Source organism: Thalassophryne amazonica, chromosome 2, assembly GCF_902500255.1.
Source record: "Thalassophryne amazonica chromosome 2, fThaAma1.1, whole genome shotgun sequence".
Lineage (NCBI taxonomy): Eukaryota > Metazoa > Chordata > Actinopteri > Batrachoidiformes > Batrachoididae > Thalassophryne > Thalassophryne amazonica.
Window position 1 is genome coordinate 41,541,637 of NC_047104.1, and position 14,849 is coordinate 41,556,485.

The 14,849-nt window shown below is 44.6% G+C and overlaps 1 long non-coding RNA gene across 1 annotated transcript; it reads left to right on the plus strand.

The window, feature by feature from the left end:
- Window positions 1-8,323: 8,323 nt before the first annotated feature.
- LOC117502063 lies at window positions 8,324-13,083 on the plus strand. Its single transcript, XR_004558169.1, has 2 exons — window positions 8,324-8,354; window positions 12,992-13,083. It is a non-coding gene; the product is annotated as an uncharacterized LOC117502063 (long non-coding RNA).
- Window positions 13,084-14,849: the final 1,766 nt, after the last annotated feature.

A 14,849-nucleotide genomic window follows, 5' to 3' on the forward strand; every position in this document is an offset into this window, starting at 1 on the left:
GAATTTGGCAGTCATTTATTTTAAAATAACACTGAAGGCATGGATTTCTCTTAGACAGAGTGTTTCTGTGCCTGGGAAATTTCCTGGTGACCATTGTCAACTAGATATATACAGAACAAATCCTTATTATGATTATTATACATTATATATAGAACATTGCTGCTGTTGTCATATGTAATAAATGCACAACAATATTTTTTACAAAGGGGAAAAAAAATGCACATTTAACGAGAAACTGAATTGTTGTTCATGTCATGCACTACTCTACTGTGACATCTGGTGGCGGGGTCCAGATCCACTAACCTCTAATATAGAGAGATGCCCATGTATTGACTGGTACATAACTGAAGATAAGCATGTTCACGTGTTTTAAATACATTATAAATCATTACATATGGGTTGGTGGGTGACTCTCTTTAGCTTAATTGAAGTTTGTTTACTGAGAAATCTTGAGAGAGATGGCCCTTGCACAGGTGGGGGATGCGATCCTGTCACCCTCCTTGTGAAATTCCATCTTAGCTTCCATATTCCATGCTAGTCTGAGGAGAACTGTTGCAGTTTTGCATTCAAACTACTTTGTTTCAAAGCAATATTCACCAACACTGTTTTGACTGCAGTTCAGCTCCACACCTTTCATGGCACTGTTGTTCAATGCCATATTAAAAATCAAGATATGCTGAAGAAGAAGAAACGTGCACTTTTTCATCTCCTGCTGCCATCACTCATCACAGTCACTTGTTTTCCTTCTTCCTCGCCAACTTTGTCCAGTCTCTGAAATATGACATTTTTCTCAGTGGTGAATGTTTAAGCCCTCTTCCTTTCTTGTACAGTTTGTTTGACCTTTCTTTGTTCTAATTGTGTTGATGTCTCTTCAGCAGCATTTATTCAGAAATTGTCTCATGGCTGTTTGCATTTGCCCCAGTTTTGCTCTTCACCAATACCCTGATCGCAGCACTTGAGAAGCTGAGTGAATAATCTGAGTGTGTGAGTTTGTGGCTGTCGGTGATTGAGACCAAGATCCTGGACTTGGCCAACGGAAGTATAGCTGTGTGGTAAGAGTGTTGAACTTTAGAGAATTTCACTTATTTCGGCAGTGACATTCATGTTGCTAAGTTCTTTGAGATTGAGAAATACCTGGGAAGAACTTATGGTGTCATGAACACTGAACTGAACTGTCACTGAACAGAGGTGTTTACTGATGCCTTTACCTTTGTAAGAGAATGATGGTCCATGTCATCAGGGTCCTGGTGCTGTTTTCTCATATGGTTGTGAGACATGGACTTGAACCAGTTACCTAAGGCGATGACTTTGTCTTTGTTAGTAGGTCTCTTTGGAGGATCCTTGGGTAATGCTGGAATGACTATGCAAAATGGATGGTTTCTCAATGAGGCTCCGATGAGGAGCACCGCTTGCATTTTGAGGGAATGTCACCTGCCACATTTTGTCCATTTGTCCATTTACTTTGGAGAAGTGTGGATCGGCCGTTTCTCTAATTGGATGGTTGTCATCCAGGACCGAGGGCGGTTCCATACTCACAGACGTGACCTGACCCATAAATGATGGAAAAGTGGCTCTCAAATCGATGCATTTGACTCTTAAGAAACAGTGATTGATTCAGGTTGATCAAGCTTCAGCAAAGTACATCTTGATGTGATCGTCAGACAGTATGTGTGCCGTTGACATCTAAAAGATCTGCTGATATAAAAAAGAAAAATAGTATTCTCCCAGGTTTGCGTGTTGCATTAAGCGTGTGGTGTTTGTGTTGGAGCAGCGCCATGTCCTCTTCGCTCTGTGCGTGCAGAAAGTGCAGCATGACAAAATGCTGTTTATCATAAACTCAACACTTTCTGAAGTTTGCTTTGCACAGCTGGGATCTGCAGGGTTTTGATAACGAATGTGCTGCTCGGTCAGCTTAGGGACAGAGCGCTCATTACAAATGTTGTTCGGGTGATTGTTAGCTACACCGTAGCCTGCTGTTATCTGTGGTAGACATGATGAAAGCCTGACTGGCTTATTTTGAAGCATACCTATCTGAATATCAAATCAGGAGTGAATCCGTCCGGTGACGTCATAGCCTGCATCTGTGATTGTGATTGTCAGTCGACGGACGTAAGTGCAGTTTAAAGCAGTAAAGTTATTTTGGGAAAAGTAACAGAGGTGTATGATCTATTTGTTATTCAGTGCATGTTTAGATTATGCAGCTGCATTTTTAAAGCATTGCGGTAGAACGATGTGTTGCTCCCTTATCATGCATGTGTGCACGTGTGCGGTCAGCAGCACTGACTGAAGAAATAAATTCACTCACACTTAATATTTTCAAGTCAATTTACACACTGGCAAAGCCTGACTTTCCTAATAACTCTAGACAAATCCAAAGAAAAGTTTCTGCATTGTTCAACACAAAGTAGCAGGGACAGGGCCCACAACAGCACCAATACTTCATTTTGGTGTCCTTATTTCTCTAACAGAGGAGAGTTATAAATCAAACTGTCCATTTCATTTATAGTAATTACAAACCAAATGTGATGCAGTAATCAGAGCAGTGCAGTTAACGGAGCACTGCTGTAAACACACGCTGTCAATAATTGTAACACAAACACTGGCTAACTTATTAATGAGTGCTGCTGGGGAATGACGTGGACGCCTACGGTGCATCTGGAAAGTATTCACAGCACTTCACTTTTTCCACATTTTGTTAGGTTACAGCCTTATTCCAAAATGGAGTAAATTAATTTTTTCCCTCTCTACTCTAAATTCTCCTTACAACACCCCATAATGACATGAAACATGACTTTTTTTTTAATTTTTGCAAATTTATTTAAAAATTTTAAAAACTAAGGAATCAAATGTACATAAGTATTCAAACCCTTTGCTCAATACTTTGTTGATGCTTCTTTGGCAGCAATTACAGCCTCAAGTCTTCTTCAATATGATGCCACATGCTTGGCGCACCTATCTTTGGGCAGTTTTGCCCATTCCTCTTTGCAGCACCTCTCAAGCTCCATCAGGTTGGATGGGGAGCATCGGTGCACAGCCATTGTCAGGTTTCTCCAGAGATGTTCAATCGGATTCAGGTCTGGGCTCTTGCTGGGCCACTCAAGGACATTCACAGAGTTGTCCTGAAGCCACACCTTTGATGCCTTGGCTGTGTGCTTAGGGTCATTGTCCTGCTGAAAGATGAACAGTCGCCACAGTCTGAGGTCAAGAGCGCTCTGGAGCAGGTTTTCATTCAGTATGTCAGGTTTTCTTTCAGGACCTTCAAAGCAGCAGAATTATTTCTGTACCCTTCCCCAGATTTGTGCCTTGAGACAATCCTGTCTTGGAGATCTACAGGAAATTTTTTTGACTTTGACATGCATCCTGACCAGATGACCAAACCACCTCAGCTGGCTCCTTGCAATGCAAAGGAACAGTGGTTCTACTCCGAGCTCCTCATGAATGACTGAGCTTCTCACTTCTCACATCCTATCTCTAAGGGAGACACCAGCCACCCTCCCGAGGAAACCCATTTTGGATGCTTTATCCACAATCTAGTTCTTTCAGTCATGACCCAGCCCCCATGACCATAGGAATGAAAATTGACCAATAGATCAAGAGCTTTGCCTTTTGGCTCAACTCCCTTTTTGTCACAACAGCACGGCAGCTCGAATGCAGTTCTCCTGCTGCGACAATTCTCCAGCCAATCTCATGCTCCACTGTCCCCTCACGTTGGGCAAGACCTTATGCCCTACCTGGGGTAGGCACTCCATTGGTTTCCTGCTGAGAACCATGGCCTCAGATTTAGAGGTGCTGATCCTCATCCCAGCCATTCCACACTCAGTTACAAACTGATCCAGTGAGTTCTGGAGGTCACAGGCCGATGAAGCCAACAGTACCACATCAGGTGCAAAAAGCAGTGATGAGACCCCAAGCCCACCAAACTGAAGACCCTCGTCCCCCGACTAAGCCTCGATGTCCTCTCCATGAATATCACAAACAGGATTGGTGACAAGGCACAGGTGGCCAACCCCCACTGGAAATGAGTTCCTTACTATTAAGAACACAACTCTTGCTTTGTGAGTACAGAGATTGGATGGCCCCGAGAAGAGACCCCCTCACTCCACATCCGCATTTTTCCTCTTCAAACTGTGGTTCAACTATCATCCGAAACCCTCCTTTCCAGCATCCTTGAATAGACTTTACCAGGGAGGCTGAACAGTGTGATACCTATGTAATTGGCACACACTCTCTGGTCCCCTTTTTTAAATATGGGGACCACCACCCCAGTTTGCCACTCCTTAGGCACTGTCCCAGACTTCAATGCAATGTGGAAGAGACGTGTCATCCAAGATGGCCCCTCCACACACAGAGCTGTCAGCATTTCTGGACAGATATCATCAACTCCTGTGGAGTTGTTTGACTCCCACCAGGGACATTGATGATGATCCCTGCAACAGGTAGATGACAGCATCATCTGTCCCAATGCCAGGCTGGAATGCAAACTGCAGAGGATCCATGTTTGGGCTCACCAGGGGCAAAGATAGTTCAAGATGATCCTCTCGAAAGTCTTCATCAGTTGAGAGGTTAAAGCCACGGGTCTGAAATGGTTAGGCTCCATTGGGCACAAGGTCTTTGAGATTGGAACCACATAAGAAGTCTTCCAGATGGCAGCAACTCTTTCCAGTCTCAGGTTTAGATTGAAGATGTAGTAGACCACCTGACAGAATTGGTCTGCACAATCCCTGAGGAGTCTGGAGCTGATGCCATCAGGACCTGTGGCTTTCCTGGCTCTGATCTTCCTAAACTGCATTCTCACCTGCTTCACTGTTGTTGTGAATAGAGGAGCAGAAGGTGGCTGGAGAGATGGTGGTGAGAGTGTGGAGGAGGGTGAGAGCCCCAGAGATGGTGGTGGTGAAGGTGGTGAGGGGGAAGGAGCAAGGAGGCAAGGGGAGCCTGAGGTAGGCTGGACAGTGCTCAAGCTGGAGAGAGAGGGGGTGGGACCGGTATCAAACCTGTTGAAAAACAGGTTTAACTTGGCCCAGTCTCTGTCCCCAGCTTCATGGTACCGCTTCTTGCCTTAGCCCTGCCCTGATATGGTCTGGAATCCAGAGTTAAAGATCTGTCAGACAGTTGGCTCCACCAGGCATTCCCAGTTCACCCATACTGTCTGTTTGGGTTTACCAGGTTTGTCCAAAGTCCTCCCCCACCTTCAGATACAACTCACCACTAGATGGTGATCAGTTGACAGCTCTGCCCCTCTCTTTACCTGAGTGTCCAGAACATGCAGCGACAGATCAGATGATCAGCAGATCACAAAATCGATCAACTTTCGGCCTAGGGTACTCTGGTACCATGTACACTTAATGAGTATCCTTATGTTCGAACATGGTGTTCATTCTGGACAGTCCGTGGCTAGCACAGAAGTCCAAGAACAAACAGCAGCTTGGGTTTAGATCAGGGGACCGTTTCTCCCAATCATGCCTCTCCAGGTTTCTCTCTCATTGTCCACGTGTGTTGAAGTCCCCCAGCAGAACTATGGAGTCCCTCAGTGGATCTCCATGCAGGATTCCAGTCAAGGACTCCAAGAAGGCCAAATACTTCCAACTGCTGTTTGGTGCTTACACATGATAAAATACAGTCAAAGTCCACCCCCCCCCCCCCCCCCAACCCACCCCGGAACCCAAAGGCGCATGGAGGCACCCCTCTCATCTACTTGGGTACACTCGAACATAGCGGTGCTCAGCTGGGGACTCATGAGTATCCTCACACTCGCCCGGCACCTCACACCTTGAGCAACTCCACAGAAGAAATAAGGTCCAACCCCTATCAAGGAGAGTGTTCTGAAGCCGAGGCTGTGCGTGGACGTGAGACCCACCAGATGTAACTGGTAGCGCTCCACCTCTCGCACAAGTGCAGGCTCCTTCCCCCACAATGAGGTGAAGTTCCACACCCCCAGAGCGAGCCTCTGCCACTCGGGCCTGGTCTGTCGAGCCCACAGGGTGGAGATGGAAGGGCCACATTGCCTTTTTGGGCTGTGCCCGGTTGGGCTCCCTGGAAAACCTGGCCACCAGGCGCTCACTGATGGGCTCTCCGTCTGGGCCTGGCTCTAGATGGGGGCCCCGGGCTTCTTCCGGGTCGGATCACATTTCCTCTACCTCATTTTTCATGGAGTCTTTGTGATCCATTCTTAGTCTGGCCTCTCGCTTGAGACCAATTTGCCATGGGAGACCCTACCAGGAGCATAAAAGCTCCAGACAACACAGCTCTCGGGTTCATAGGGTCGCACAAATTGCTCCTCCACAATAGGTGATGGTTCCTGGAGAGGTGGACAACTTATGTTTTATTGTAAATACAAGGCAGGAGATTTTTTTAAGTCTCTGTTTTTTGGAATACAAGTGACAAGCTTCTTTCAAGTTCTATGTAATTTCAGCCACACCTTCTCCTAATTTCCAACTTGTAGTGTATTCCCTGCATCAGTCCCAGACGTGCAACAGATTGCATATAGGTATATCATATATTACATAAGCAAAATCAACTTGCTTTTTTATTGATCTGGTGCATCAAACATAATCAACATTTAATCAGTTTATTTTCACTATATTCCTTTTTAATTTAAAGATTTACAAGATGACAACTTTTTTTTTTTTTTTAAGTTAACAAACCAAAGTAGATGGACTCTTATTCACTCACTGCATTTTAAAGGGTGTTGTTTTTATTTTCAAAACTGAAATTTTAATAAACTTTTTTCCACCTTGTGAGCCTTGGGAAGAATTGTTTACAATAGTTTTCAAGTCAAGTCTGAATGGGAAAGTGTATCCCAAAGCTACTGGTTGACAAAAAGCCTTAGACTCAACCTACCATGAGTACTAGAGTGCTTGACTCTATACAGAGCCAACAAGGCACTGACAGTCTTCCTCAGGAACTCGATGTGGCTGTGGACGATGGGACTAGAAGTGAACTCTTGGGACATCACACAAGTGACCATCAGACGTGGCATATACTAAGGCAATGTACTGACCACAGATCACCACCTCATCTCCATGAATGGCATCAAACTGTTAACCAAGAATGACTGAAACACATTAACTGAGCATTTCTCACCAGGATAATCAGCAATCACCTACATCACATTTGGACTGGACAAGTGTGACCGAATGGTGGCAATAAGAGAAGGGAGGATGTCAACACTGAGGGACTGAAGTAACCTGAAGGTAGGATTGCAGGCAAGCAGAACAGTTACAAGGACTTTGGTATCTCACAGGCCAGTGGGAGCCATGACAAGGAAGCCAGGAGGGTAACCACAGCCAAATATCTCCACAGAGTAAGGTAAGTACTAAGGACCCAGGTCAATGGTAGAAAAAAGATCCAAGCCATGAATTTGCCCTGCCAGTCGTCAGATACCCTGTTGGAATAATAAGGTGACCAAAGGAAGAGATACAGTAGTGTTCAGAATAATAGTAGTGCTATGTGACTAAAAAGATTAATCCAGGTTTTGAGCATATTTCTTATTGTTACATGGGAAACAAGGTACCAGTAGATTCTCACAAATCCAACAAGACTAAGCATTTATGATATGCACACTCTTAAGGCTATGAAATTGGGCTATTAGTAAATAAAAGTAGAAAAGGGGGTGTTCACAATATAGTAGTGTGGCATTCAGTCAGTGAGTTCGTCAATTTTGTGGAACAAACAGGTGTGAATCAGGTGTCCCCTATGTAAGGATGAAGCCAGCACCTGTTGAACATGCTTTTCTCTTTGAAAGCCTGAGAAAAATGGGACGTTCAAGACATTGTTCAGAAGAACAGCGTAGTTTGATTAAAAAGTTGATTGGAGAGGGAAAACGTACACGCAGGTGCAAAATATTATAGGCTGTTCAACTACAATGATCTCCAATGCTTTAAAATGGACAAAAAACCAGAGACGCGCGGAAGAAAATGGAAAACAACCATCAAAATGGATAGAAGAATAACCAGAATGGCAAAGGCTCACCCGTTGATTAGCTCCAGGATGAGCAAAGACAGTCTGGAGTTACCTGTAAGTGCTGTGACAGTTAGAAGACGCCTGTGTGAAGCTAATTTATTTGCAAGAATCCCCCGCAAAGTCCCTCTGTTAACTAAAAGACGTGCAGAAGAGGTTACAGTTTGCCAAAGAACACATCAACTGGCCTAAAGAGAAATGGAGAAATCATTTGTGGACTGATGAGAGTAAAATTGTTCTTTTTGGGTCCAAGGGCCGCAGACAGTTTGTGAGACGACCCCCAAACTCTGAATTCAAGCCACAGTTCACAGTGAAGACAGTGAAGCATGGTGGTGCAAGCATCATGATATGGGCTTGTTTCTCCTACTATGGTGTTGGGCCTATATATCACATACCAGGTATCATGGATCAGTTTGGATATGTCAAAATACTTGAAGAGGTCATGTTGCCTTATGCTGAAGAGGACATGCCCTTGAAATGGGTGTTTCAACAAGACAATGACCCCAAGCACACTAGTAAACAAGCAAAATCTTGGTTCCAAACCAACACAGTTAATGCCTCGCAGATGTGAAGAAATCATGAAAAACTGTGGTTATACAACTAAATACTAGTTTAGTGATTCACAGGATTGCTAAAAAAGCAGTTTGAACATAATAGTTTTGAGTTTGTAGTGTCAACAGCAGATGCTACTATTATTGTGAACACCCCCTTTTCTACTTTTTTTTTTACTAATAGCCCAATTTCATAGCCTTAAGAGTGTGCATAACATGAATGCTTGGTCTTGTTGGATTTGTGAGAATCTACTGGTACCTTGTTTCTCATGTAACAATAAGAAATATACTCAAAACCTGGATTAATCTTTTTAGTCACATAGCACTACTATTATTCTGAACACTACTGTAGATGCCAAAGATGCAAAACATCTAAGCTTCTCACTTTGCACAGAGGTTTCACAGGGACTAATAAGTGTCAAAGCCACCATCCAAGATGAAAAAAGAAACATCCAAGAGTATGTCAAGAACTTGGCCCTCTCTGAGCCTGATGTCCTCCAACAGCAGAAGACAGGTGGTGGTCAGGAGGAAGGCATCATGGAAGACAAAGATCCCTCCATGGGATGTACCACCTGCAGGTACAGGGGTGGCTGAAATGAAAATAATAACAAAAAACCTACCATTTGCTAGCAAAGGCTGGGTTGAAGGACAGCACAGAAGCTGTGAATATGGCTGCACAAGAACAGGGTCTGAGCACCAGGTCCATAGAGGCAGGGGTCTACCATAGCAGGCAGGACCAGAGGTCTAGGCTGGACACAGATGCCCTTGAGAGAGTGCAGCATATAGTGGCAGGAGGGAGATGCAAGCTGGGACAAGCAACTAACTGGGATAATGAAACAGCTGTGCCAAATATAGGCCAGAAGTACTCAAGCCCAAGTGAGGAACAGCAGAGCTAAGGTCTTGTGGGACTTCAAGTTCCAGACAGACAGTTGCTGTCCATCCAACCAGACCTAGTGGTGTTTGACAAGGAGTACTAGATGTCAGTTGTGGTAGATGTGGCAATTCCAAATGATAGCAATATCAGGAAGAAAGAACATGAGAAGATCCAGAAGTACTGGGAGCTGACAGAAAAAGTAGAAAAGATGTGGAAGATAAAGGTCCCACTGGTAATAGGAGCTCTCGGGGCTATTAATGCATGTGCAACATCTGAGATCTGTATCCAGAAGAGAGCAGTTCTAATAAGTACAGCTAAAATACTACCAGGCCTCTCTTTGAGGACCCAAGCTTGAGGGAGTTACACACGCTGTCACCACCACCCCAGAAACCATGACTAATTTTTCAAACTTCGTCATGAACATAGTCCAAAATATGAGTTACTCATCAAAGCGTCTTTAATGTCTGCTTTAATGGCACAAAATGAAGCAGCATTTTGGTTTCAAACGAGGACAAAAGTTGGTGAGAACCCGTTGTTCTACAAATGAGCCGCACACAAACACTGAGAGGCATTCCTGCAGAGCTGCAATGAGGTCACCTGTGGTTTGTAAGTAAAGGGGGAATTTAATTCTACAGACAGGATGACAAATATAAATGCTGTCTGACTCAAACCTGTTCAGTCACCTAAACAACCGGATTTAGAGCCATGACGACAGATAAATCGGCTGCAAATGTTCTCTCAAACATGGCTTTTATCTTGTTTCCTGTAACACCTTCAGTCACGTCGGTGCGTTCCACAGCACTGCGATCACATCTTTTTGGAACAGTGATGTTTGACATCATCATCACAGCTGACACATTTATACCGCATGCTCTGTCGACGGTGGAACAGCGGTGCTCCTTCTGTGGCGTGATCTGGATTTGATGGGAGTGCTGGTGATAAAAACCTGTTTAGTCTGCTGACAACCAGCCAATGAGGGATTCAAAGAGTTGACCTCCAGCTACTGATCATCTGCCTGTCACCTACTCTCGTGATGTGATACAAGAAGTTAAATGCTTTTGTGGATATTCCTATGAATTTCCGAACACGTTTGGAATTTAATGTTCGGAAACACACATTTGCTTTATGGTTATAGTTGGGTTTAGAATAATAAGAGAAAGTAAAAAAAACAAAACGATTGGCTCCATGACTAAACCTGTGCCCTCCGCTGTTGGCAGATTTCCTGTTGTCTTTTTTGTATTTGCAGTATGACATTAAGGATGTGGTGAACAGATATTCACTCACTTCCTGTCTGTCCTGCATCCAAAGGGAGATTGATGTGGATGACATTAAAATGAATGTTCCTTCCACCTTTAAGTCTTTGGGGTTAGTCATTCTGGGAAAACAGGACAGGATCCAGCTGAGGGTTAATACCTGCTGCACACTGACCGGAGAGGACAGGAAAGGCGGGGAGACGTGCACAGATGGGAGGAGAGCATACCACAAAGGAGGAGGAAGTGACAGATGAACAGCGTGAAAGAGGACGATGGCACATTGGACAGAGGAGCAGGAAATGAAAATGATGCGAAGTACGTTCGTGTCCAGCTTTTGTGTCTGTATTTCAACAGCAGTTCATTCAGACAAGGAAATCGGTGAGGGACACCCCCCCCCCACCCCAATCCAGCAGGATGCTGACAGACAGGAAACAGGAGTGAATTTAAACCTGACAGAACCCTGGAAGGAAGCCCAGGCCACAGTCAGGATGGACTGATCACCACCACCAGTAAATCACCACAGAAGAGGCCTTGAAACCTCACTGCAGCAGAAGCCTTGTGTGCTCGTTAGGTTATTAGACTCCTGGTTCCCAATCTGGGGTCCACGGCACTTCTGTAAAGATCTTGGCTGTGGTGTGTGTGTGTGTGTGTGTTGGGGGGTTGGTGTTCTCAAAATTACATATGCACATATTAACTTAAATTCATAAAACTTGCTAAACAATGAAAACTAATAAAAAAAAAATTTTCATTTGCATGAACCAAAGGGAACAGGAGGGAAAACTGCAGTTGAAGCTACTACACGTGTTAAAGGTCAGTTTAGACGAAAACAATCCCTTTTTTTCTTTAGGTTGTGGGGGCACTCATCTCAGATTTTCTTAGATACAAGTAGGAGGAACTCTGAGGACAAAATGTATACTTTGCACAAAAAAAAACTGGATTAGCTGTTTTTTTTTTTTCCCCTCCACATTTTACTGGATGACACATAATGTGCAAACGTCCGTCTTCCATAAGTGGTTACTCCAATTAAGGATCACGGGGAAGCTGGAGCCTATCCTAGCAGTCACAGGGCCAGAGGCAGGGTCCACCCTGGACAGGGCGGCAGTTTGTTGCAGGACCGACACGTCAAGACAAACACATTCACTCCAACGGTCAGTTTAGAGTCACCAATTCACCAAACCTGCATGTCTTTGGAAGTGGGAGGAAGTCGGATCACGGGAAGAACATGCTTCCAGAACAAACCTACCGTCCCTGGTTCTCAAGACCAGGCACTTAAGTGGCTCTACTCTATGCTACTCTTCGTTTTTTAGATATACCTTAGTATACACTAGTAGAGTTCTACCTTAGAATTGGCATGTATAATAGAAAACATACCTTATTGAATTTTCATGCAATCTACACACAGAAAGTATGAGGTCGGAAGTGAACCCGGGACCTTCTTGCTATGAGGCAGCAGTGAACCCGGGACCTTCTTGCTATGAGGCAGCAGTGCTAACCATGAAGCCACCTTGCTGCCCAGTGTGCAAACATGCACTTTAAATTTAGTTCCAAATACCTTAATTCACACATATAAAATACAACTGTATCCAAAATAGTAGCAGTGTGTTTAAAAAAGTGAGTAAAGCTCAAAATCCTTATAATAGCTTTTGTTTCCATACACACAAATGCATTAGGAACCCTGCACATACTATTCCGAATCAAAACATGAAGAAAAATGGCAAATTTATTACTTTGCAGGAAGTGAAGAAAAAGGAATATTAGGCTGTTCAAAGATAGCAGCGTCTGCATTTTTCTCTCTTTGACCCTTGTTACACCCTTACAGTTGGCGCTTATTTAAGGACACAGGCACCAAATGTTGTACATGCTGGTTGTGGTGCATTTCTCTCTGAGTAAAATGGGTTATTCCAGACATTGTTCAGAAGAGCAGCATACTTTGATTAAAAAGTTGATTGAAGAGGGGAAAACATAGAAAGAAGTACAGCTAAAATGATCTGAAATGCTTTAAAATGGCAACCAGGGTGATCAAAGAATGTCTAATGTTACCTGTAAGTACTGTAACAATTTGAAGACAACTATGTGAAGCCAAGCTATGGACAAGAAGCCCCCACAAAGTCCCATTGTTGAAAAAAAACCCACATGTGCTGAAGAGGTTACATTTGTCAAAGAACACACTGACCTAAAGAGAAATGTAGGACTCATGAAAGCAAGATTGTTCTTTTTGGGTCTTGGGGCCAGAGACAGTTTGTCAGACGACCCCCAAAAACTGAATTCAAGCAACAGTACACTGTGAAGACGGTGGAGCAAAGTTCATGGGGATGTTTCTCATACTATGGTTGGGCCTGTTTACCACATACCACCAGGGATCACGGATCAGTTTGAATGCATCTAAATACTTGAAGAGGTCATGTTACCTCATGCCGAAGAGGAAATGCCCTTGAAATGGGTGTTTCAACAAGACAATGACCCCGAAAACTTTTCTTATTGTGTCCCTGTTCTGTGGAATGATCTCCCTGTGTCAATAAAACAGATTCTGTAGAGACTTTCAAGTCCAGACTTAAGACGCACTTATTTTCCCTTTCGTATGGCTAGCATACTGGCATAGTATGTTACTATGCTTCCTACCCTTTTAAATTCATTTTATTAGTAAACGGAGCGGGCTGCGGCCTCAACTTTATCTAAAGTCTGGGTCTGTTAGTGAAGCTTAGGGCGAGTGGCTGGTGATCACCTTAGTATTTCTTCTGTTTCCTGTTGCTTAATGCTGACAAATTATACCTTAAGTGTAGTTTTTCTGGCCAAGTGATTTTCTTTTTCCTCTCTGTCTGAGATGTGGTTGGATCCACGTGCTGGATTAGATGATTTCTGTAACGGACATGAAACAGGCTCTGCTGCAGGAACAGATGCAACACGTGGATCAATAAACCCTCCTGCCATGGAGGTGGTACAGGACCAGGAGGAGGTTGGTGGTGGTAGTGATGGTAGCAGGTGTGTGCCAGCATGCTGTGGATAAGCACTCATTCATATAAATGTTTAGCCTTTCATATAAAGGACCCTCCCCCCCCTTTCCAATTTCAGCTATGGGTTCAAGTGAGCGCCACACTGTGTAGTTATTTATTTTGTTCAACGCACCAGAATTCAAGGCTTCAGAATATAAAAGGGAATTCACTGTAGCGTCTGGTAGCAACTTTATCCTTGCAGCATCTTCATATGTGCAATATCCCGTGTCCTTTATTTATTTATTGTATGTTGTGAATACACAGATACAGAGACAATTAACACTTTTTTTTTAACCCTATTTATCACAATTACACACCTTGGAGTGGTATTCTGTGCTTTTATCTATTCGTGCAGTGCATTGATATTTCATTCTATGACAGCATCTGTGATGTTTTTTTAGTGTGACAATAAAAACTCTTAAGTCTATATTGTTCAGTATAGTAGTGTTATTTAGGGCTTGTGTGTTTATATGTAAGAGGCGAGTATCTCTCTCTATCTAGCTATCTAGCTAGCTAGCTAGCTGCCACCTTATCATGGTGGGGGAGTTTGTATACCCGGATGATCCTAGGAGCTATGTTGTCGGGGGCTTTGTGCCTCTTGTAGGGTTTCCCAAGGCAAACAGGTCCTAGGTGACGGGTCAGACTAAGGGCAGTTCAGAAGCTCCCATGACCAGTAAAAAATCAAGGACCGAGACGTCACCCGATATGGCTGAGCCAGGGCCCCACCCTGGAGCCAGGCCTGGGGTTGGGGCTCGCGCGCAAGTGCCTGGTGGTCGGGCCTTAGCCCGTGGGGCCCGGCCGGGCTCAGCCCAAAAGAGCGACGTCGGCCCACCCTCCTGTGGGTTCACCACCTGCAGAGGGGGCCATGGGGGTCGGGTGCACAGAGGATTGGGTAGCAGTCGAGGGTGGGTGGCCCGGCGGCCCTGTCCGCGCTCACAGCCCCTGGCTGTTGGGATGTTTAATGTCACCTCGCCGGGGGGGAAGTAGCCTGAGCTTGTGCGGGAGGTTGAGAGATACCTACTAGAGATAGTCGGGCTCACCTCCACGCACAGCTTGGGCTCTGGTACCCAACTCCTGGAGAGGAGCTGGACGCTCCACTTTTCTGGCATTGCCCATGGGGAGAGGCAGATAGCTGGTGTCGCATTGCTTATTGCTCCCCAGCTCAGTTGCCATGTGTTGGAGTTCACTCCGGTGAACGAGAGGGTCGCGTCCCTATGCCTTTGGG